We start from the raw sequence: 24,417 nt of genomic DNA on the forward strand, positions 1-24,417 counted from the left end.
GAATTAATTATGCAATTGAACAAAATAGACTACAACTTATTTTTACTCGACTTTGGTTCATTACCAATGGAAGCCATAATATAAAAAAGAAGATGTTAAATTTACTTTTACTTACCCGTGCAAATATTTATCGAAACATTGTTTTATTGTCCATATCTTTGATATCATACCCATGTTTGAAAATATTTAAACAACTTATTACATTTGTAATATTTCATGTAACAAATATATTGTCGAATAAAATATAGTGAAAAAACTTACAAAATTATACACTACGTCATAACGCTTACAAATCGTTAAGTTATACATAAAATGGGTAGACCGAAATAACTTGACCGAGGATTCTGACTCACTAAGCGTGTACTTCGCCGATTTCTTGCCCGTAAACGGTCATACCGAATGAAATTCTTTGGAGTTTAGTCAACATACATGATTAAGTGACGCTTAATGATATTTGAAACCATCCAGATATTGCAATGTAGTGAAAATGTATGTTAGTAACTAGGTAAAAAAAATGCGCCATAAACAGCCGTATCTTTTGATTGCGTTGGCTTAGAAGTTTGATTTTTTCACAGCCCCAAGGGACAGTAGACCTGAGTATTTGATATAAATTTCAACTTAATACCTCAACGCGTTCCTGAGAAAAAGGGTCTTGATAGACGGACGGACAACAAAGTGATCCTATAAAGGTTCCGTTTCTGAGTGAGTTAATTGAAGTTAGGTCCACGCGTGTGCCAAATTTCATCAGAGTTCATTCGGCTGTTTCTGCGTTTACTTCTAACAAATTGCCAAATATGTTCACGAACTTTCATATTACATATAATAATATCAGCCCTGTATTATATACTGTTCTGCTGCTGGGTATGGACCTCCTCTACTATAGAGAGGGATTCGACCTTAGTCCACCACGCTGTAGTGCGGGCAGACTTCACATACCCTTAAAATTCTTAAAGAATTTCACAGGTATGTAGGTTTCCACACGATGTTTTCCTCCACCGTTAAAGCAAGCGATAATTCACAAATACACACATGATTTTAGAAAAGTCAGAGGTGTGTGCTCTTGGGTTTGAACCTGCAGACATTCGTCTCGGCATTCCGTTCCACTCCCAACTAGGCTATCGTCGCTTTTATCTTTCGTATTTATAAATGAACAAGATAAAATATTGAAGTGGAAAGCATTAGATAACTTTGCTTGTTTCATATCATGCGAGGTCGAAAATAGAAAACAATTCCTTTGGCATTATATAGAAACTTATACCTACGATGTTTTTTTTATCAAAATACACTATTTAATTCACCTTCTGATATCAAAAAACGAATTTAACCATTCATCAAATTTAGAAACGTCACTTGGCTTCTAATAAAAAAATACTTTTTTTAAGCAGTATGAGCTAATGAAACAAATCATAACGTCACTTATGTCACTTTTTGGCGCCAACGGCAAACCTTGGCACCAACACGAAGGCGGGAAACCGTCTCAAATACAAAACGGGATGACATAAAAATAAGTATCACCTTGCACTAATTTAAAACATTAAAATGAATTGATTTATTGTTTGTTCCAGATTCTTCTATTAAGGTCAGATGATAATAAAAAATAAACACGTTGGAGTGTTGTCGTTGTTTCTTTCCTTAGAGGAGACCTGAAGGTCTGTATTGAGATCGGATGACAACAAAAAAATTATTGAGAATTTTTTGTTTACACCTGAAATGGAACAAGATCCCAATGTAACAGTAGCGAAGGATGAAAGTTTTCAAAAGGTAACCCGAGGCAAAAATATTGCCTTAGTGAAAAATGTAGACAAACGTAAATAAGCCTAAAAGGGTAGCCGGTAGGATCGGATTGTATGGACGTTTCGCCACTGCACTGTAAGCAAAAAAAGTGGCGATAGCCTAGTTGGTTGTGGAACGGACTGCCGAGACGAATGTCCGCAGGTTCAAAACCCAAACACACCTCAGACTTTTCTAAAATTGTGTGTATTCTTTGTGATTTTCGCTTGCTTTCACTGTGAAGGAAAACATCGTAAGGAAACCTGCACACCTGAGAAGTTCTTTATAGGAATTTTCGAAGGTGCGTGAAGTCTACCAATGCGCACTACAGCGTGGTGGACTAAGGCCTAATCCCTCTCAGTAGTAGGAGGCCTGTGCCCAACAGTGGGACTGTATAATATAGGGATAATATTATAATGTAAGCCAATTTCATAAAGCTTTCTAGAGGTGAAAACTGGAAACGCGAAGTGAAAATAACAGATTTTTATCGCATATAAGTACCTACATAAAATTAACCCATTTACCAGCGGAATGTTTGCCGGCAAACATGACAGTTACATGACATTACGCGTGTCACGGAAAAATAACCTTATTACGTAGTAAATAATAAGGTTATATTCCCGTGACACGCGTAATGTCATGTAGCTGTCATGTTTGCCGGCAAACATTCCGCTGGTATGCATCGGAATGATTTTTATGCAGGTGTTATTAAAAACATCTGCTATATATCGAAAATATGTTCTTATATTTATATAACCAAAATACCGGTGACCAGAGAAACCATATTTTGCCGCATCACCTGCTCGATATACAGCTGATGAAATTACAATCGTTTTTTTTTTCGATCCATCGCGAAAACCAACGTAAACAAAGTTTTATTAACTTGCTTACTAATTAATGATGACATCAATATTCATGTGAAAAAAAAAAAAAACTTTTGATTGCCAGCCTTAAAAAGTATAACACCAATAACGTAGTTGAACAAACTTTAATTTGGAGAAGGTGAGGGGGGGGGGGGTTAAACTCCTATTTATTCTTATATACAATAATTTTTTGCCCGACCCGGGATTCGAACCCTGAGCTCCTAGATAGTAAGTAGTACTTGTATTATAAACAATTACAAGGACACTGCCAAAGCTGTCTTAGATCTACAATTAGTTGTAAATAAATATTTTAAGAATTTCGAAGGTATGTCAAGTCAGCCCGCAACAGCGTGGTGAGCAGTCTCAGAAGAGGCCCCTACGGATACAGGTATACATAAAGTAGCATACCTCTTAATTTTAGTACGAATAGTCAAACCGTGTTTGGATACGTGACAAAACCAGTTCCATCGAACAAGGTCATCGACTAACATATTCATATTGTGTGGTTGAAACTTAAAAACAACGTGATTTACTAACGAATCTACTATAACATCAAAAGCGTGAAAGTTTGAAGATATTTTGATGTTATTTAAGATAATATTTTTCAGATTTTTTTAATAAACAACCCGAATTTCAATCTTAAATCCGATTCCGAAAATCCAAACAAAATAACTTTTGTAAACATGAATAAAAACTTTGTTCTGATTGGTCCATTTTAGAGGTCGAAAAAAGCGGTAGGAATCCGTTTTTGAACATGGCGGTTAGCAATGAAGGGATATTATAGATGGTTGAAAAGCTAATTGACACCGACATTTTCTCCTCATAAAAAATTCCGGAAGTTATGCTTAGTTAAAACACAAATTTACTCGATCAGCTGTAAGTCAAGCCGCCATCTTGCCACGTTCAAACTAGGAACCGTTGATGTTTTTGATAGCTATTTAAGCAATTCTTAACCACCTCTTAACACTAAAACAAGTTTATAAGTAAGACTGTTTGTCTCTAAAAATTTAGGCATAGATTTGTATGCCGCGGTAACGAGCTTATCGCTATAAAGATCATAATCAAATTTGGAAAAAGCATATCCAAATCTATATATATAAAAATGAATCCCTATTTCCCTTTATCACACCATCACGCGTCAACGGCTGGACAGAGTTCACTATTTTTTGGTTGGGGTTGTTTTTGTCAGAAGAAGGTTCTTATGAAAGAAAAAAATCAAACAATTGCGCGGAAAATTAGAAAACTTAACGAAAATATTAATTTTATATGACCGTCAATTGTTTGAAATAACTGTGAGCGATTGACAGAATGCGCGCTGCAAATTCATAGTTAAGACGGGACAACGTCTGTCGGGTCAATTATAAATTTCGAATAGACAGCTTCTAAAACTGCGTGCTATGGATAGCTTAGGGTTTTGCTGGGGTCACCGCCTCACTGACGCCACTGTTTTCCTACATAACTTGGCACTTGAAGTAGTCTAGACTGTCACGCCAGACTAATATCGAACATAGACGGCTAGACGTATCAATTTGTACTAACCTAGTTCATCTGTCCTTTGTAAAGATGTTACATTACTGACAAGGCTGTAGGTTTTATGATTCCTTTGCTTGGAGATTTTAAAAAAATATAAGATCGAGGTTTTTTGTGTATCTTATGACTTGGCAGCGTGGTCTTTGACCTTAGCCGGTTCTTCATGGAACGAATTAAAAAGGGTTTATTTATGTCTTACCAATAAATTAACACTTTCCAAGTTCCGAAAGTAGTAAAAATAAACTTGTTTTCTCTTATAGAGTACTCACCAAAATTTAAATGACCTGATTTAAAATTGGCATAATGTACAATTGTCATAAAAAAATATAAAAAAAAACTATTGTAAATATACGTGGTACGGCAGTATCCAGCTGAAAGAGAGATGCCGTTACTGGTATTTGTTTTTCTTTTCTTTTAAATTAGCAACTTTTTGAATTAAAATCGAATTTTTGCTCATTGATATTCTATTTTATATTCTGTTAATAAAAAGTTCACATTAACATAAAATTATTTTGAATATGAGATGTTTTTACTAATGGAAAATATAGACCTTATAGACTAGAACGAATTTGGTATACCTACTCGGCTCCTTTTCGCCCATACTGTGGTTGGATCCTTTTTGCGCACCTACGTCCAATTAATCTAAATACTTATTTTTATGTATAGACGTTGTTATTGTTTTAATGCCAGCAATAAATATCTTTTTTCCGAATTTATCTACACAAAAATATCAAATAATATAATAACCAGAGCCTCTAACCAGATTATAAGCTTCATGTAGCCAACCATCAAGTACAGATTAGCATTTTCGACCTTAAAAACGTGTTAGATTATTCACAGAGAAATCACTTCCTTTGCAAACGTTTGCCTTGAGTTATGACCTCATGCTATGACATTGAGGTATCTAGAACCGTTAGTCCAATAATCTATGGTACTTATCGATTTGATGACTTCAGCTGTTGAATTGTATTTCTTAGGCAAAACAAACATGATTTATTGCTATTTTTTTATTAGAAAAATAAACAGAAGCTTATTTATACATTTTAATAAAAACTCATTATAAAAGCTTTAGTACTGTGTTGATACATATTTAAAAATAATTTTAAATTGTTAAAAGGAAAATGTGTCTATTGTATTCCATTTTAGAATTAAAAATCTCTTACACGAGTATTATACGTTAAACATTCCTTCTCATAAAAAACTCTTCGTTCTACACATAACCTCCTTTGTTAAAAACCGTGGTAGAAAAGTAGTTTTTATTACAAAATGGCCGCCGCGCCGTGTCGCCATGCGTTATCGGTATTCGGCACAATAATCAACCTACGCACTCGCTAACTCGTTCCGCCACGTAAAAAACAATAGCAGGGCTGCCGCCAATTAACAGAATACTTCCGTATTACAATACCATGCTTATAGAGGGGCTTTGATATGAATAGAAGGGGCCTATGTTATATGCGGCTATTTTTTTTTATTATTTACTATGTGGGTAATATCTTACAGAACTGGCATTGGCTGTACGTCGGCAATCAATTAACAAGAACGATTGAATGGAAGGATTTATTATCTAAGCTTGTAGTTTAAAAAAAATGTTTGAATATCTTTATTCACTATGCTTGTCTTTGCCTTCGCAATAAAAAGGGAAAAGCAAAATTTAAAAAAAAATCACTATGCTTGTAGTTTAAAAAATAATATGTTTGAATTTAGAATGTATTTGGTTCGAAAAACTACACACAAAATAGAACAAAAGCTTCATTGTCTATGGTAGTTGTTTCAACTAATAAACGCGAGTCTGCGTAAATTTTGGGTGTCGGTACCGTTGAATGGATTTGGTTAACAAAGGGACTTTTGTGGGCAAATAACTTTAAAGGGTGTGGTGGCGCGGGAACACGACTCAAATATGTTTTAGGGAATGATTTTCTCATGTCCCGGGATGATGGACAAGTTTCTTGCACATGTGTTTTAATGCAGCTGTTAGAAAACTTATGAGAAGGCAACGGTTTTTTTTATTCAGTTTAAAAACATTAGATGTATTAGTTTCGTGCACATAATTTAGTTATTAATGCAGTTGTTACAATCGCTTATGAGAAAGCAACGCAGTTTTTTCATTCGGTTTAAAAACATCATTAGATGTATTAGTTTCGTGTACATAATTTAGTTATTAATGCAGTTGTTACAAACGCTTATGAGAAGGCAACGGATTTTTTTCATTCGGTTTAAAAACATCATTAGATGTATTAGTTTCGTGCACATAATTTAGTTATTAATGCATTTGTTACAAATGGTTATGAGAAAGCAACGCAGTTTTTTTCATTCGGTTGTCTAAAGACATTAGAGGTCTTCTCAACCATGATTTAGATATTTTCCGAATAGAGACAAATCATGAAGTGTATACAGCTTATTTTTGCTTATTCGTTACTCTTAATTCATAAACATATTTAAACGCAAAATATGTTAATTGTAAATGTTACTCCATTGTGTTTATTACATGTCGTATATGCTTCATTGGAGATCCTTATATATATAAATAAATAAAAAAAATGGGTGAATTAGTCCCCAAGTCTAAATCAGGCATGATAATGCGAAGTAACATTGTCAAAGAAGAACGCAACAGTCTTTGCTGACTGTAAATACATAAAGGTACCTCACGCCAGTGGCGAATGGTGAAATTTTTCAAAAGGGAACCCGGAAAAACATATAAGTACTTACTATACATAAATATAGTCTGCAAATCGTTCTAATGCTAACTAGATTTTACATAAATTACAAAAAGGAAGCCAGCAGGAATAAGATTAAAATATAGATCCTTCGCTATTGAGTCACGCACTCTTAAATGAGACCAAGTGTCTAGTGTGTCTGTCATCGACAAAACTTAACAGTGAAATTTTCTGTTACTTTTACTTAAATTAGGACATTTATATTATACCTTCTATTAGCTTGTACTCATCAAACAAATAATATTGTTACAGCGATATAATATAATATATTTTAAACATGTACACAAAAGGTATAAATTGTTAATAGGAGCCATCTCGCGCTCATTGTAAACACTAAAATTAACCGTGGCCATTTTTACTTTTTTGCTTGTCAGTCAGTCCAAAATAAAAATGTCAGTTCATAGTCAATACTGCGTTTAATTTAATAAAACGAAATAACGATTTCATACAGTGGTCAATTCGGACCCGAAACATTGGTCCTTCGAGCCGGATATTGAAAAGATTAAAGAATTGTAACTTATAAAATGGCTTTAGCTTCTTATATTTAGTAAATGAGTATAGGTAACAGACGCCTTTCTGTTTATTATGAAAGTGCAGATGTTTCTAGACGTTAAACAACATGCCAAGAACGCTTGTCAATATTATGAAGCTGTTCGAAAATAACCCAACTAAATATACGTGTGAGGTCAGGTCAAAAAACTAATATGTGGGCAGAATTTTAATGACATTGTAACGACCGTGTGAGGTGAAGCAATAAGACTTCCGTGCTGTTCGTCAAGGGGTATATAGCTTATAGATATTCTCCTTAGGTAGCTTATGGATCTCTTTGGGCTTCAAAAAGAATTTCCAAGAAGTTTGTTAGTATTAATCGGACGCAGTCTAACATGTTTATTTTTGCCACGGGGAGCGCTGCTCTTTTCCTTCCTCTACTTATTGTGATGTGTGACTGCGAGCGTGTATTTTCCAATATATACAACTGTTTTCCATTGAACACCGTACAAAATTAAATTCTTTCAGTCACTTTTCCGTAGAATTAAGATATACCATAGTTACTATTTGATCTGTATGAGCAAATATAGTGAAAACCGGTACATTGAAGGAACTAACAAATCTGGCCCGTATATCTGATAGCCGTTATAAACGGTACTCACTTTGTATGCATTTATTTAAAGGGAGCTTACTATTTAATCGTTATAAACGATGCGTCGCTATAACCGGAGTCGTTATAACAGGTTTCTACTGTATAAATAAATAAAAATAAAATAAATAAAAATGCTTTATTCATCACGTAGGCGAACATAGTTGCACTTATGATAAGTCAAGGTACATGAGAACATATAATTATTACTTAATTAAATTAGCTTATATAAAAAAAGACAATTTATATTGAAAATAAAATAAATGAAAAATATACTTAGTAAACAAAGAAGCCAGCGCGGGCTGGCAGGGAAGATTTATCAATGTATTACAATCATACATTTTTTATAACTTTGTTCTATAGAAGCAGTAATTTAATTATATCATTTGATAGTTGCTAAAAACATTGCGTAAACAACTCTAAGCGCAATGACCTTGGCAAGACGTCAAAACAAATAAAATCCGCGGTAAACAGGGCTGTTTGTCTGCGACTGCTTTAGCTTTTGGCATGGAAGAAAAAACATTGGAACACTTCAAAGATTAGATATTTCGTCTGCCAATAGCATAGCTCGTTGTATAAAGGTTTAATCATTTCATCAGAAAGACTTTACTAGTAAAACGTGTATAAAAGTTAAGTCCTTGCTATTGTTAATTGGACACACTATTTTTCGTTAATAAGTCGTAAAGATATACTTTTTTTTATTTATACTACCATTTTACCATGTCACTAGCACGTTAAAAAACAACAAAAAAACCTATTCGAAATTTAAAAGTGAAACTACATTGTGCAAGCCATTGCCATAGCGACGCATCTGCGCGCGCAGCCTCCGTACAAGGCCAACCACGAGGTGCCTACGTGACGCGCGAGGAGTGAGGACTCGAGAATTAGGTCGTACGGTCGACGATTTCTATTTGGTAACGGGGTGTTTATGGTTTGTAATAATACTGACCAGTACAACCATAGACCGATGTTGTTTATGCTTTTACTGTCGAATTTAAAAAAAGAATAACTACTTATCTATTGTGTATTTGTAGACGCGCTTAACGTCACGTATGCCTTACAAAATTCCAAATGTCATTTGTTTTATTGTCTGCGTATTATTTGGCATCGATTTTGTCAATACCAAAAATAATTATACAAACTTAAATGTTTATTATTATGTCTGTAATTTTAGTATAGCTTGAACCTTCTTATGTAAATGCAAAGGAAAGTAATTCCATATTCGCCTTTGCTAATTCACGTAAAATAACAGTTATGCTTTCAACTTATCAAAATAAATAAATCAATATTAGATCACGAAATAAACACGCCTATGTTATGTACCTGTGTTTTTTTCCTATGCTCGAATTACTTCCTCAATATTGTTGATTTAATAATAATGATGAATATGCTAACAGATAATAAGGTAATGAGACAGAATAAACAATGACATACCGATATTACTATGTTGCGTCATGTATTATCTCACAAAAATAGAATACAATATGGAGTCCCTTTGACAGATAAAATGGTGTGTAAAGAAGCAATTAGTTAAGTAGGTATAACCGTTGTATTGGTTTGTTGGTGACATTTTTTATTCTATAACATTCTGATCAGCGATGTTCTTTTGCCACGAAAAAAAAAATTAAGGTCAATTAAAAAAAAATAATGGAACAAGTTAGTTTTCTATTCATCCATCGTAAGTGTCGACTGCAGAGTGACCTTTCTTAAACATGTGTTATCAAATTTGATGCCAAGAATTCAGATAATTCCAAAATCAAATCGTAACTTTTTTATTATTACATTAGCAAAGGACGTAGAATTATTCAGCCTTTATCTAACTAGCATTTTTGAGAGAAAAAAAATGTAAATGTCCGAATATGTCTGTTGAAACGTTTCATTCCTTTGAAGCAAAGACGGACAATAGTCTTCGCAAATAGTTAGAATTCAAAGTGTCACATCTTTCGAAAACTGATTAGAAGTCGATAGCCAATGCGTGTGAAACATTGCGTGTACCTACTTTAGCAAATAAAAGCCGGCCAAGTGCGATAGGATTCGTGCATCGAAGGTTCCGTACCAAACTCCGTGTCATTATTATTTAAAATATCCGCCGTAACACATGTTCTCTCAAAACAGCCCTTTATAACTGATTCAAAGATTAGTTCTTTCCAAATCGATTAATATAGACAGAGAGTGCGTGGGCGCCGCTCCGGGTGCCCTGCAAGGATATTTAGGTAATTTATAATATACCCTAAAATTATATGATTATAGTTGAAATTTTAATAATGGAGCTATTAAAGACTTTGGTTAGGTAATGTATAATATACCCTAAAATTATATGATTATAGTTGAAATTTCAATAATGGAGCTACTAAAGACTTTGGTATGACAAGAATATAGCGGCACGTGTGAATATCGATTTACAATTGACGTCATTTTCCGCTTACGTGCAATGATGCCGATTACTTGATATACCTTCCCATCAGTGGAACCCGAGACTGTTTTAAAAAGCTATCGCAATTGTTTTAAACCAGTTTTAAGATAATATAGAGCGGACATTGATTATCATACAAAAATATTGCGCTCATGCGATGATACTCAATCTACCGCAAAACATCAATGTAAAATACTTTACACTTTTTCCATATAATGATTTGCACGTTTTTAATGTGAGTATAGCAGATTTTCTGTCAGTATTATTTTTGTATATCTAAAGGCGCTGTGACATCTTGTCACACGGACATTTCAAATAAGACAGCGACTATACCAATACGTAATAACTTTTGGAGGAAATATTTAGCCCTGATGCCCGCTCCATAACTATTAACTAACTATAATCTTTTACAGATTCGTTACCGATCAATCATGATAAAGTTATTTTCAATACTTACAGAGGAATCATTTTGTTTGGTTTAATCTCTCGACCGATCCGGAGATAGCAAATAGAATCAATATCTGATAACTCCGTTGGCACACTTTGTATACGGAATCCAAATAAGCATGCTTAGTGCAGCTAATATTCGCGAACGAAACATTGATTCTAATCTTGCGAAAGCTGTTTAAAATTTATTTAACGTTCCGTTTTACGTAATCCATTTGAATAGCTCACACCGTTTAATGTATGTTTCATACAAAAATATCTGGACTTTAACATAGATATTTTCGTTCAGTAATGCTTTCATATAGCTATATGTGACAAAGGATAAATAAGATAAATTACAGATTTAAATTACTCACAGAAAAAATAAATGCAGTAATCTACTTAAAAATAAAGTTGTACCAATTCTTAACAGTAATTAATGGGTGACAATTACTTATTTTTCTCTAACCGGCTGGTTAATACTTTTTTTTATTAAAAACCTTCAAAAAGTTTTTAACTCTAAAACTGCGTTGGCATAATACGTTATGTCGGCAGACCCTTATCGCTCATCGCGTGAACACTTCGACATCCTAAATATAACTAGGTTCATTGTTCCGATTGCGTAATAGAAATTACTGGATCACGAAACACACTCGAACGTTGGAAACGTGTAGTGTCAGCCGTTATATTCCATGGCGGCTGGCCAGGTACTAACCGAATATACTTGGTTTTATATATATTGCGTATGAATTTCAAAAAACGAACGTGTATGTTTTTTTTTTATTTCTTTTTTATTGTGAAATAGGTACATAGCACTACTAAAAAATACACTTATTTCGTTTTTTTAAGGCCAGTGAATTTTTCAAATATAGAATACATTTATTTTGATATTTTTTTTAAATACATATTTGGAAGACAAAGGTATAATGCCCTGTGCATTATAAAACTTAGAACAATATTTTAACTACCTTATCAATATTTGCTAATTGCATATAACTTTGATAATTCTAAATGTCATAAATTTTATCATCTTAACGGTTGAAACCGATGAAATCTGGTTTTATGACCTACATTAAGAGATAGCCTGCAATATGCGTTCGAATTATTTTATTAAATTATAAAGTCGAATAAACTTTCCGGTAATATTCAAATAAAATAACTGATAATAGTTCCATATCAAGCACTTACATTTAAAAATCAACATGGCGGATTAAATTTTATTTTTCTCTAAAATATCACTCCGTAAGCCAAAAGATGTTTTTTAAAATCAATATAAGTATCTATGAAGTCTTCTTGGTTTTCTTTAAAATTCCGTACTATGCCTATTATATCTCGAATGGCTTGAAAGCGCTCAAATTTGTATAAACAGCCGGGCAGTCGAAAGCCCCGCCCGTGTCCTCCAAAGTAGGTCAAATTGCAGATGGCGGCCTTACGCTTGAACGTAGAGGGCCTTTGGCGGGAAATTATTTTTTATATTTCATTGTACAATGTACAATATTATAACTGTAAAATTAGATTAAGGTACTCAATTTAAGCAAGTAACGTCTTCAATTTTCTAGAAAAAACGTACATCTACTTATTTTTTGTCAACAAGAGATATGGCGTCGAAGTTCAATATGTAATATTCAATATTCAGACACCAATATAGATTTTATGAAATGGTTATAGAGTAGATTTTCAAAAAGCATCTTTATTTAGTAAAGATAGTTTTAATTTTTTCCGTTACGTTGTATTGAAATTAAATTTTTTATATTAAAAATAGTCTCTTCCAACGTACTTTTTTAATCTACGTTTTATTCGAAATCTAGAAGTGAATTACAATCCTTTTTACGCTAAACTCTATTCGAAATATGATAAAATAAAATAGGTATTTGGCTGATAAAACATATTTATTAGTCTACAACGCTATCGTCTGCATATTTAAGACAGTTTCATTGTTGATCGCAAGTGTTCCGCGCTCTGTTGGGCCAGGTCGGCACTCCAATTATATAATAAAGCATATTTAATGAAAATTAACCTAGTTATTTAAAAAATTACAAACTGCGCAACTGGTGCATGCACTAGTCGCCAAGCAAGTGTGTAATTACTTGTGTTCCTTGAAGAATATTGTAGCCAGTGTAACTACTGGACATTAGACTTAACATCTCATGTCTCAGAATGGCGAGCGCAGTGGAATACCAAACAATACTTTGTAATTCAAGGTGTTGGTGTTTCTACTGTTTAAGGGCGGTCGTATCGCTTACCATCAGGCGAACGGCGAGCTCGTCATTCAAAGCAATAAAAAAACCTTGCAATTGGGAGGGCTTTTTGAATTGGCCGTATATCGTTATATCTGCTTAGAATTAGAATTATACGTTCTGCAAAGACGTTAGAACATCGATTTGACTGTACAATCCACAATTATGCACAAGCTCATGTATTCAAATGAACATGTTGTGACTAGCCTTGGAGGTTTACCGAATAACAAAAACAAGATGGCGTAATCTATACCATAGTTTGAAGCATAGTTTTTTTATAATTCATACGTTGAGAAGTTTTCATAGATTTTTTTTTTTATAGAGGCAGATAAAAGACGGCTGTGTATAATACAGCTGTTATGTAGTGAATACACAAAAGAGTGACAAATGCAATGATAGTGTAGTTTGGGGGAGGGTTTAACTCCCTCTTACAGAAATAAAGTTTGCTCAATTGATTCGCTTTATTTTTTTTTTCATAACTGACAATTTACTGTTATTTTTTTTAAATAAATGTGAATTTCATACAATGTATATTTTGTTTTTTATTAAACCTTCTCGATTCTAAAACTAAAATACGCCTGTTGGGCGATTGTTATAAAAATACCTAGATTAGGTTTAAGAACCACAAAAAGAAGATATTAGAGTCACATTTGCCTATAACGCCGAAGCATTATGAACTATAATGGAGAATAAATTAAACTATTTATAAACATTTTTAACTCCTATTAATGAATTGCGAAACCACTATCTGAATCGTTGGATTTATACAGAAGCTTCCTTTGCCCTATTTCGGGTTATCAAAGGACGATACAATGCTCAAGGCGACACGCCTTCCTTTTATGTGTACATGAGCTGATGGAAAATACCTCCCTGTGGCGCGAATAACCTATTGCACGCAGTTTCAATGTCATTTCGACTTGTTAAACTTGTGACGCCATTTTTGGTAGAATTTAGTAGAAATGTAAATTTATATTCAGAATATTTTATGTTTATACCTTTCTATTTATTATAAAAATCCTTTTATTGAAACAGGTTAACGCGCTATGTTATTAAATTGCCTTTATAAAGCAAATAAACATTTGTAGGTTAATTAGACCGACGCCATCTTGAATCCATTTGACCAATCAGGCTCGTTTACAAACTAGAACAATATTTACCATAAATAAACGTCTGTGTTTTTGTAACAATGGGGACAAATTAGTAAATTATTTATTGTTATAATTACAATTATTGTCATATTCTTTTTATGACAGATGCTTAGGTAACGGATATATTTAAAATGTAGATAATCTAAAATAACATAAGCATTCCACACGCCCCATTATAGTGTAAGTGAAAACGCCTTTATTTTACGAAGATAACAATAATAATCTATCCTAATGAAATATAACCTATGGAGACATTTATAAGAGATTTATTGTTTTTCTGTACTTACTGATTTAATTCTTAAAATTATTTTACTTATAGTAAGCATATTACACTTAACTATAGGCTACTGTACATGCATTACCACAAAAGAACTTATATTTGGTCAAATATGAATCGTAAGCATTTGCAATCGACCAATTGTTGAAGGAAAATAGGTCCATGATAAAACTTATATATACCAGCATAAGAGGCTAGGCCTTATCATTTCGAACCTTATTTACTTAGATAACAAACCGAGATTTCAAAACCGCATTTGAGGTGTTTTGTAACTGTGAAGGACAATTCGTTTGCTTTAAAATTGGTCAAGGTTACCTCAAAATAACACTTTCAAATCTTCAAATTGTTACGGTAACATCCAAGGTTTTAATGCGTTTGACCTTTTCCATTGTACTTGCCAGTACCGACCATAGATAATATTTATCTTCAAATTTAAATATAACTCTATATTGAAAATAGAACATATTTGCAAAAGACCGGGCGAAATGGAAAAGTCGCTGTAGGAAGGTGAACTCTGGCACATAGGCCGGGATAACCGCCAAAAAGAAAATACTACATAATAAAAAAAATATGTATCACCACCTCATTTTCCTGTGCAAATAGTATTTTCATTATACTAATTATTACACTAATAAGATGCCTCAGGTCGTTTTAAGTATTTCTTAACAAGCGCAGCGGAGCAGTGAGCAAATGCCGGTGATGCGTTCTAACAAATAAACTTATGTTTCTGAATTCGCATTAGACCGTAAATTATCAAACTAAGATCGTGTACGTACTAGGCGATTCGAAATACTCATAAATCTAGACTTCAATTAACTCCAGTTGTCTAAACAGTAAGACGCTTCACTCGTATCGTAATGCGCAGTAACATTTTCAACATCTGAATAAATATTACCACCATTTTGTTTTCGTAAAATTGAATAAAATTATATATATTTGTTATTATATGTTGGTACTGTTTATAGGTTTGTGTCGCTTACCATAGCGCGAGCTGATCGTATCGTCATATAATTGCAAAATGTAAAAAAAATATCTTCTAAATGGCTTAATGTACGGCTTATTTACGATGGTTTGAGCGAAACGTATATATTTGCAGATATATCCGATTTTATGGATATAACTGCTTTCATCTTTGAAGAAGCGTCCAATTCTTTTGTTAATAGCTTATAGTTTGAGATAGCTTTAGGGAAAGTGTCCCTTAACCAACGACACCTCGATCAAAAGATGGTGGGGGCGCGCTTCATGTATGAATTGACCTATAGTTTCGTTCAATGTTTGTCGTAATCATGCCTTCGCAGAATAAAATTGCCTATAGTAATAAGGGATAATGTAGCTTCCCAATGATGTTTTACAAATAGACGCATCATAGACTAATAAAACTGCACATAAAAACAGCGCTCTATTTACTACAGTCACATATGTACGTGTACAGCCCTAGCAGCTCGCATTGATACGGCCCGAGCGTCGACCGCCGTCGCCATGACAAACGTATAAAATGCATTTATTAGTTAAAAAATTAGGATTAAATAGTGTATACTTATTACAAAAGTTAGTAAGCCGAGTAGCCGCGACAGTGGTTGGAGGTTGACTAAGTGAATGTCGGGCAATTACCTTGCTTTCGTCTTGCCAGTATAGAACTCGGGCAAAGTATCTACCTAATTTTTATCATAGGTCGCTTCCTACAAGATTCCCACGGGGTAATCAACATAACAACGCCACTGGGGCAATCTAAAAACCTATATTTGTCATTGCCATAATACACGTGTAAGCATGCGTTCAATATTTGCTGTACCTATCTCGAATCTTCTTTATCTAATCTCTTGTGATACAAACTTAACCAGGATATTACTATTAGTTTGTTATCTACAACGCTTTGTAAATCTATACATGTAACTATCTCCCTACAAGGTTAAAGAATAGGTTCTATTGTATGATGTTTAAATAATTACGACTGACTTAGAAATATATAAAGGACACCCTTCTGCCAAGTCTAAGAGCAAATCAACGGTTCCTAAGAACAAATCTCATCTGCATAATACTCTAGTTGGTGTATGAAGGTTTTAAGTCAAGTGAAAATATAAATATCAATTACTTACCTCAAAATAGAAATTAAATTAATTTTTGATAATCAATAGTTTTGGAATGAGTAATTGATATTTATATTTTCATTTATCTCAAAACCTTCATACTGCAACTAGAGCATTTCGCAGATTGGTTCTTAGGGACCGTCGAAAAGTAACTAAAGTTTAAATTTACAATGAAGGACGAAGACAAAGGCCAATAGCCCTTAAAACAAAAGGTTTGGCAAAGTTACTTTCACTTGACCCTTTCTAATTTAGTTCAATAACATTTAAACATAAGACCGTTGACGTGTTCGGTTGGTTCTATTTTTAAATGCTGTTGATCTCATTAATCCGGCTCGAAGGACCACTTATTGGTGAAATCGATATAAATAATGTTCTTAAATTGTTCCTTGTGGTAAAAATCTTTAAAATAGTATGTGTATAATAGGTACAGAGTACGTCCACGGCTGAAGTGTCGAGTAAAACTATTTTGAGTTTTCTGCTGTCAGTGTGGAGTCTGGAATTTATGCTAGATAGGTAATAGGCTCACCACCAATCACATAATGGGACGGACCACGGAATACGAGGCGAGTTGTGTTGTTTGCATATCTGCCTACTTCGATAAAGGCGAGACGTACGTGTGAGTAATAATAATACTAACAAAAGATTTATGATATAATAAACCTGTATTGATTTTAAATACAGTTATACATAGTCCTTTATTAAGGATTTAGGTCTTTCACAAGACTCACATAGTCAAAAATGACTCAAAGTATCGTAAAAAAAAAGAAATCTTTCACAACCTACCAACCTTTGATAGAATTTGTAAGACTGCCTACGTTTAAATTAAGTGTGCACGTGTTTAATATTCTTTGCGGGAGTTTTCGTTTACAAAATTAGCTTCACAAAATGATTTCGCATGTGTAATTACGATTTAAACAACACAATTTTAACCACGGAAAATTCCACAGTATTTAATAAGTATGGCCATATGCACAATGCGCAGCAAGCAAAACTAACCCTTATTATACAATTTCATCGTAGAAACGTAGTACATATTAGGACCCACAAATAATTACATTAAAGCCTTTTAACAATTACTTAACGCATGATTCACAATTACGCAGTCACTATCGAATAACCAACAGCAGGTATCCTGACACGCAATCTAATTTGCACGCAATACAGTGTACATTACAGTCCAAAATGCAACGTAAGGTATCAGCAAGGGTGGCAACACGTGAACCGTGATTCCCGGATAAACCTCAAAATCGATAAACAGGTAGATAAGGGACGTGCGCGAATACTAATTTATCAAAATTTTCCTTGAAGTTATCGAGCAAAATTATTAGATAAAAGCAAAATTTGTGTTTGAAGTCAAATCTGATTTCTTGTTTACGCGAATAGACATTGAAATAAAACTATTTTGCGGATTTTATAGCGGTTTTCATCATAATTTTGTCCTGACGTTTCGAAGACTGCAGCCTTCGTGGTTACGTGGCGGACTGAGGTTTTGGTCACCCAAAATCAAAGTTACAATATTTGACAAAAAAATATAAAATAAAACCGCGTTAAAATGCGCAAAATAGTTTTATTTCAACACATCTGACTTGCTTGGTGGGTATTTAAATATTTGTACCATATGGCGTGCAGTGGGCAAGTATATAATACAGGGCTGATATCATTATTATATATTATTATTACTAGCGACCCGCCCCGGCTTCGCACGGGTGCAATGCTGACTATTTAATGGATGTTATTATACATATAAACCTTCCTCTTGAATCACTCTATCTATTAAAAAAAAACGCATCGAAATCCGTTGCGTAGTTTTAAAGATTTAAGCACACATAAGGACAGAGAAAGCGATTTTGTTTTATACTATGTAGTGATTATGGCGATCCGACCCTAATGCTTCAGTAACGCAGTTGTAGTGTCGCGTTGGATCCTCAGCTTACATAGGTGATGATAGTGTAAAGTAATGATATAAGATCAGCCCTGTATTATATACTGTCCCACTGCACGGGCCTCCTCTACTACTGAAAGAGGTTAGGCGTTAGTCTACCACGCTGTAGTGCGGATTAGTAGACTTCATACACCCACAGAATTCCGAGAACTTCTCAGGTTTACTCAGGTTTCCTAACGATGTTTTCACCGTTAAAGCAAGCGATAATTCAAAAAGAATACACACAATGTTTTAGAAATCTCACAGATGTGTGTCCTTATTATAACCTGCGGACATTCGTCTCGGCAGTCCGTTCTACACCTAACTAGGCTATCGCCGGTAAATAGTGAATATTTCTGCTCAATATTACCATGAAGTCATTGTAAAATTGCACCAGGCTTGCACCCTAGATGGGACTTAACATCGCTGACATAATGTCGGTTACTTCTTCAAACGGCTTATGTTTAAGCAATAGATTCTGATCATGGAGCGGATGTATGCTCAAAATGTGGAAGCATTAGTTTCTGGCTAAGACGTTAAGTGACTAAAGCAATTTCCTGTTACATATACTAATTTAAATTAGCTAAAATAATTTAAGTTTTGGGTAATTCAGATAATACGTTGACCAACGCGTTGCGAAATAGTTAAAACAATGGTTAATATTACTTTGACCCAAATATGAAGTGTATGACGCTGTATATAGCTTCTTGCTTATTTGAAACACATGTGAAAACATATGCTATTTGTCTAGTTATTTCTGTTTGTCCTTTGTAGGAGATCTATTTAATGTGTTTAACCGACTTCAAAAAAGGAGGTTTCCAAATCAACTGTATTTTTTTTTTATGTTACCTCAGAACTTTTGACTGGATGAACCGATTTCGATGGATCTTTTATTTCAATATTACAATTTAGAAAAACTATTTAGCAATGAATTAATTATGACTGCCTCGATTGCGTTGATTCATTGAGTGCTATACGACAGCCGCTCTAAAGTCCCGGATTCGAATCTCCAGACGAAAAAATGGTGATATTTAATTTTCTTGCTCAGTATACTGCAATGTGCGATATGGCGATAGCCTCGCCTTTTATAGCACCATGAAATGTGCTTCGAAAGTGGAGTCCAATAGAATCTCGACTGACGACAATGATTACCCCTCAGTCGACACAATTATGCCTGTTGGCTAATAGAAACTCATTACAATTCTGAGCCGACTCCGGTCTGTTATTGAGCTCAAAAACTCTATACCACTTATGCAATCCGAGGATCGAACAGAGACCTTAGGGTCTACTTCGAAAAAGGAAGTCTGTAGTTTCGGATGACGAATCGCACGTTGTGTTACTACGAAGTGTTACGGATCCGATGATTGATTCGACGACGGATCCGATCCGTTCATCGCAATATTTCAGACATGGAATTTGTAAGAACTTATACCATCCCTTTTTAAAACCAGCTGCGAGGACAAAGTACTACTGCTTTTAAAAAAAATACGGTGAATTGATCCTATCACTAAGGTAAGCTACAGAACGGTGACGGATTCGAAGTAATTAGGTAGTAAAGTTAAATCAGAAGTTCGTCGTTTTGGACCGACGTTTCGACGTTCGTTTTTCGAAGTAGACCCTCTTAACAGTCGTACAATAACATACTGGGCCGTAAGTAGGTTATATTTCCCAATATCAATGAACATTATCTGTACATCACTGGCCCAAATATATAAATATCGTAATACAGCCGAGTGCAGTATCTATGGCCTAAATTGTTATCTTTTGAACACTACAAGAACATCGCTCACTATCACAAGGTTCTATGTTATTTTTGCACAAATTTAATTATATATATCAAATATATGTCTTTTTAACGGAGTTCAAGAAAGCAGGAAGTTCTCAATTCAACTGTATTTTTTTCAGTAATAAATACCAATAATTCCGATAATAAAAAAGTGAGAATCATCAAATACTTCTGAATGTGAACATTTTAATTTATCATTTTAACAACAGGCCAGCAACATGTCTGTATAATATCAGCACTGTAATATATACTGTCTCACTGCAAGGGCCTCCTCTACTACTAAGAGGGATAAGGCCTTAGTCCACGCTGTAGTGCGGATTGGTAGACTTCACACACCCTTCAAATTCCTATAGAGAAGTACTCAAGTATGCAGGTTCCCTCACAATGTTTTCCTTTACCATTAAAGCAACAATCTGTACATGTATTATATAAATGAAACATTTATATACTATGTGTTGATTATTCAAGGTGTTGGATGATGTTTTTACTTTTTATGAGCTGTCATATCGCTTACCATCAGGTTACCGACAAGCTTATCTCAGCATTCAAAGCAATAAAAAAAAAGGCCAGCATGGTAATCTATGACTTAAAACACACTTGCCCCATCAGTAGAATAGTAGTTATAATACAATTGTAATGAGAACATAAAACCTAAAGTAATGGTAGGACCTACAACACCCAGGTTTGTAGCAAATATTTGCAAATCACACCAAACATTCACCTTGACAATATATTTAAATATCACAGGATGAATAAAGGTCATTATTCCTCATGATAATAATTAAATGGTGACTATTCTGTATCTAAAATATATTTATACTCTCCCCTTATTTTCCTTGACTATATATTCTTTTTATTGCTCAACATGGCATCATATATTAGTAATATTTTGACTGATGTTTCCATCAATTTTATAAGTTACCAACTAGTTTCATTGAAAATTGTGCTCTAAATATAATTGTGATAATGTAATAAACTGTTTAATTTTAAAAAGAACATAATATTCCTTTTAATTTTCCTTAAAAAGATTTGGCTGTCTTAATGGCTAGCTGAATAAAAAATAATATAATAGAATTTAATTGTATTAAATACAGTGTTCAAACAAGAGAACATACAACTAAAAACATCAGGTTTAAAAATCAGACTTTATAATTGCATAAGTTTTAATAAAATTTCATGCTTACAATATTCTATAACTATAATGGGTACATCAATGTGAAGGTATTTTGGCCTTATAAGATTAATAAAAATAATGTCAAAGCACTCACAGAAAGTAAGTCTACACAATGCAGAAATATTTCTACTTTTTTCTATCACATCTGCTTTCTTCCTTTCTCTCTTGTATTATATTTGTTTGCCTGAATCTATCTCAAAATAATTACTTTTTTATTTCAATTTCCACTGCAATTTTGTAGAACTATTGTAGATACAATCAACTATTCTAAAGTGAAAGCACAATTTCAAATTTACTAATACAGTGTAGGTTAGAAAAAAAATCAGACTACCCTACAAAATCTACTTAATACTTTAAAATTAACATTTTTAGCCATTTAATCAAGCTCTATTAAAAGCGATGACTAACTACTGTGACGTCATAATCGTGATGCAAGTTACGACAAGTTTAACTAAAATTAACTTCACAGAAACTTCCAGAAAAGTGAGAGAGTTTAACTTTAACGTGTAAGTTTGACTAAATTTAGTTACGTAACGACGATTGTACGTTAAATCTGGGCAGTATTGCCGAGATAACAGCTTAAATTTTTTGTCGAAAGAGGTTATAATAACTTTTTAAAAATAAAAAAGTGTGGTTGAAAGTTGAAAAAAATATTTTTTTTTACGATTTGGCGGAAGGTAAATTCGTTATATCACCTAAAAACTACTTATAAAGCCAATAAAACCATATTCAGAAAGAACGATTGAAAACTTTCTATTGAATAATTAGTCCTTTGTGTACCTTAGATTTCCAAATTTCACTAGCATAAGACGACGGTATGCAAATTTACATGCAAATAATACCTTTGAACACTGGTTGACCCAAAAAGCCCCTTAGTAACAAAGTTAGGTTAGGTTCGTTATAAAGAAATTTTCAATGAAAAAGAAACGCAATAATATTTTTTTAAACTAAAAAGTCATTAAGGACTCACCCGGATGCTTCCGTGGTGGTTTTTTTTTCAAAAAACCACTATGTGATGAGTTTTTTTCTCTCGCACTTCACACTAAGAAATCCAAAATGTACTGACAGATGACTGGATGGGACGTAAAAAGATGGCCGACATAGCCGCGCGTTACGTCACTAGGCGGGAAAATTGAATACCGTTGCGTTTCTTTTACATCGTAAAAATATTAGAAATTATCATTTTTTCTAGAAAAATCATACTTAAAATCAACTTACCTCATAAAAATGGAGTGGATGTGTGAATTCGGATAAAATCCGATGTGGTTTTCGCTAATACATTAGAGAGAGTAATTCATTCAGATTCCGCGCGCTGTTGCCAGATCGATGTTGCGTCAGAAAATTGAAAACGTTCAAATGCACACATTTCAAAACACTTAAGCATTACTTATTGTTTATCTTAGTTTAAATATGTCGCAGACTTTCTTGAAGTTGCAAATTGTTAGTTTTGTTCAATGGCGGACAAGTTTTACGATGAACAAAAGTCCGTAGTCGGAGCGGCAACGTCGCACAAACTTCTTCAAACAAAGGATAACGAACACTTATTTTGGAATTATGTCAAAAGCTTTTTAATTGTGTATTATTATATAATTATTAAAGTTATGTCAAAGGAATGATATTAATGGAAATTATTTAAGAAAATGGCAGCAACTTGTTCACGTGAAGGCACAAAAATAACTGGTTTACTTTGAACTTGTTTTTGTTTCGTCTGGCGTTGTAAACAATGATTCGGTGTTGCCAGTATTTAGTTGGAATTCTACCATCATAGAGAAACTACTATTTTAATTTTCACTCGACTTGCACATTTGCATGATCATTAATATTTATCAGATTAGATCAAGGTCTACTTAAATATGAGTTTGAAGTTAGTTTTTGTATGAGGATCGAAGTTTAAAAATAGAAAGTTTGAGTTTAGAACGTGACTTCTTGTGATTATTTTGTTCAATATAATTTACCTTTTGTCATTAATATCATGGTAAGTATTGTATATTGTTCATTTTTGAAGATCTCCAGTCTTAGTTGCAAGTTAAGTAATTTACGTCAAATAGATAAGTACATACGTTTTGAGATTGGAGATTAAACAGCATGATATTAGCTATAATTAAGGCCTTTCCCCGAACAAACGGCGTTGAGCATTCATTCAGTACATTTACGGCTCACAAGTTACGACTTACGGGCGGTAATATGAAAAATTTACGAAAAAGTACAAAAAAAATTTAGGTTCTTGAAAATTTAAAACTACGAATATGTCTCAATGAACAGAGGCACTGAATCAATAATATTAATGCCGTTTTTATTATGATTTTATGGAACAATATCCACATTATGAAAAAATCGAAACAACCAAAGTAAAAATAATAACATTAGAGATATTTTTTTTTTAAATACAGATAGCAATATACTTTGGCAATATGTTTTGCTGGGAGCTTGTTACTTTGATGCTAGCTCCAAATAATAATGATGATTTATAGTTGTTCCCAAAATAACTCTAACCTAATTTTAAATCGTTTTGATACATTAATTTCCGTTGCTGATTATATTTTAGTAGAACAGAAAAATAAAACAAGCCGTATCCTTTATATATCGTCTAAGAATATCATCATCATCACCATCACCATCTTTGGCCTGTTACATCTATTAGGATGATTTATACAGCATCAACTATTTGAGGTTTTTTTGAGATATTTCCTTTAATGGCTCTAAAGACCAACATGTGAAGGGCGAAACCAGCTAAACGACACACACATTTTTATCCGAGTTTGACAGCATGATAAGGGGTTGCAAACGCGTTCGTCTTTTATCGCGTTTCTCGGCTACGTCTTTAAGTCAAGTATTATCGTATGTGGTAACGCGATCAAAGATAGTTTTTCGCCAGACGGCGCGATTCTCAGTCTAAGTTGCTAGCACTGACGTGTATCAGTATATTTTCAGTA

The 24,417-nt window shown here is 33.6% G+C and overlaps 1 protein-coding gene across 2 annotated transcripts in view; it reads right to left on the bottom strand.

Annotated features, from left to right (window-relative positions):
* LOC115449766 (cyclin G) overlaps window positions 1–23,201 on the bottom strand; it is a 41,402-nt gene extending 18,201 nt beyond the window's left edge. The window contains exon 1 of one of the 2 annotated variants that reach the window (XM_037436391.1): window positions 22,703–23,201. The gene's annotated coding sequence lies outside the window, so the exon portion shown is untranslated. Of the gene's footprint in view, window positions 1–22,454; window positions 22,580–22,702 lie in introns of those variants that run through there. The other variant, XM_037436387.1, reaches the window with a different exon arrangement.
* Window positions 23,202–24,417: the final 1,216 nt, after the last annotated feature.

Source organism: Manduca sexta, chromosome 1, assembly GCF_014839805.1.
Source record: "Manduca sexta isolate Smith_Timp_Sample1 chromosome 1, JHU_Msex_v1.0, whole genome shotgun sequence".
Taxonomy (NCBI): domain Eukaryota; kingdom Metazoa; phylum Arthropoda; class Insecta; order Lepidoptera; family Sphingidae; genus Manduca; species Manduca sexta.